The 2500-nt window shown below is 35.8% G+C and overlaps 1 protein-coding gene across 1 annotated transcript in view; it reads right to left on the bottom strand.

The window, feature by feature from the left end:
• The window catches only part of LOC135225221 (uncharacterized), a 120864-nt gene that overhangs the window by 24495 nt on the left and 93869 nt on the right, over positions 1–2500 (bottom strand). The window lies entirely within an intron of this gene.

Here is a 2500-nt window from a genome sequence, read left to right as displayed (position 1 = left end):
AAAGTGACTGCTGGGGATGTAAAGAGGTTAATTAAAAGTTGAAGAAATGATAACAGATCATTATCGAAGTTTGAAACTTAAAAAAAAATCCATAAACTGGAGAACAAACATATTTAAAAAGTCCAACGGAGTGTCATGACTCTCAAGCTGGTTGTGGAGTTTTTAGATATATTACATCTCCAATTTAAAGGTTATTTAAAGTTGAAGAGAAGCAAGAGACAAGAATTGGAGGGATTACAAATGAGATGCTGTGGTAGAGTTGTGGCTGATCAACTTTTGTAATGTACATCTGGATGAGTGAAAGTTCAAGGATGGACTAGATGTCTAAAGGTGATAGGGGACACTATAAAAATCATAATGGCTTAATATTTTTTAGTGTGCTTGGGGTAACCTGGTAGGTGATAGTATGATTTTGATTATGAAGGTCATACAAGTGACCAAAAAAATTAAGGGGAAGAAAGACTGTTTTAAGATAATAAATTAAGTGTTGGTTATGGAGCAGTTAAGTGAAAAATTTGGAAGTAGCCAGAGAAGGTTATATGTTACATTCAGGGAGCTAGAAAAATCCCATGATAGGAGTGATAGGAAGATAGTGGAATTGTTTTGAAGATGTATAGTATAGAAGGTAAATTGTTAAGTGTGATTAAAAATTTATACAGAAGCAATGCGTCTGTTTGAAAATGTAGACTAGTGAGTGACTGTTTCCGTTTAGAAGTGTGCCTGAGACTAGGATGTGCTATGTCTACATGTCTTTTTAATATCATTAAAGACGAAGTGATGAGCAGTGAATAGGGCATGAAATGGTTAATGTTTGCAGAGGAGAGTGGAAAAAAAAGAAAGAAACTACACAAAATGTGAGAGTTTGAAAGGTTAGCCATACGGGAAAGTTCAGAGTAAACGTCATCAATAGTTTGATTATGTTGGCAAATGGAAACTAAGAGGGTTAAGCCATAGATATTACCATGTATAACGGAAGAAGGGTGGTGACTGCTTTGTGTATTGTCTGTGGGAATAAATATTGTAGATAACTGTACGAAGAGAGGAGCGGTTGGGTCAACAGACTGGAGAGATTTGGAAAAATCATACTGCGAAAATGTTCAAATACACATTGGCTGGCAGTAATACTACTACACTTATGACGGATATAATGTTTCGGATAGAATTTAATGTCAATTACTGTCTTACTTTAGCTACAAAACCCTTCCTCCATAATGCTTCATTAGTCCACATTCAAGTTAAACTCCTACTACACAGAGTTGATGTCTCATGATGACATGCAGATACTTGGTTCCATCGATATTTTCTTCCAGGCAGAAGTGCCATGTCACTTGTTGCCATTTTTGTCTCCCTCTAAGGCATTCTAAAAAGCGCACAAGACACTCACGATAATCAGCAGCTTATTCTGCAGGCAAGTTATGCGTAAAGAAATTGCTGGGCTGAACTTTGAATGTCCATCCATCTTGTCACTGCGGTAATGAAGGATTGTTTTCTGGAGCCCCGAAGACGTGACCTCACTTCATTGAGAGGAACGTCTTTTAAGGCATTTGTGAGCCTCTTCCTTAACTGTAAGAGCCCAACACAGAAGGCAGCATGTTTTAAAATCGAACACCCACATTTTAGCATTTTTGTATTGTTGCTGGGTTTGTATGTGCGAGTCTATTTTTTATAGCCAAACTGGAGACAGTCCAGGGATTACACAACATCAGCAAGGTTTCTCAACCCGTTTGTTACGTTTGCTGCGAACACAAGCTATTCCTGGAAGTCTGGATATATTTCTGCTCAAGTCCACTGGGTCCTTGCACATTACGCAGGTAGCCATATCCAGTCTACATACAGTTTAATGAAAACTATAGTGATTTAGCAGAGGATTTATGTCTTACCTGTTTATCCCTGTTATTCAGTTTCCTTGGTTTTTCAACTTTTACGTGATTATTCTTTATATCCCAATTTATTTTTCTTTCCAGGGGGGTTATTCCTGTTTGAGCCTATGAGCTCCGCATCCAGGGTTGCCCCTTAGTTGGCTGTTAATTTAATTAAAGATTCTCTCATCCAATATACCACACACACACACACACATGTATATATGTATATATATATATATATATATATATATATATATATATATATATATATATATATATATATATATATATATATTTATAGAGAAATATGTGTTAGCACTTAACGTCCAATTATTAAAAAAATCTTTCCTAAGTGAGCATGAACGAGAGAGGAATATCATATACCGTAACAGCATTATGTTGGATATTTGTTGGAGAGAGAGAGAGAGAGAGAGAGAGAGAGAGAGAGAGATATATATTTTCCTTCCATGATTTCCTTTTGAAATTTGACCTGTTGTTCTATGACCAATTTCCATTGTCTGACCATTATTATCTATGTAAAATTACAGTAGTATAATAACTAATTAATGATCAGATGGAAGTAACTAGAATACCAACATTTGTTTTATTGTCAGAGACTGTCTTCCCTTCGTTTCATG

Source organism: Macrobrachium nipponense, chromosome 13 (genome assembly GCF_015104395.2).
Source record: "Macrobrachium nipponense isolate FS-2020 chromosome 13, ASM1510439v2, whole genome shotgun sequence".
Taxonomy (NCBI): domain Eukaryota; kingdom Metazoa; phylum Arthropoda; class Malacostraca; order Decapoda; family Palaemonidae; genus Macrobrachium; species Macrobrachium nipponense.
Note: the sequence above shows the minus strand (reverse complement) of the source record. Positions and strands in the feature narration are given on the sequence as shown.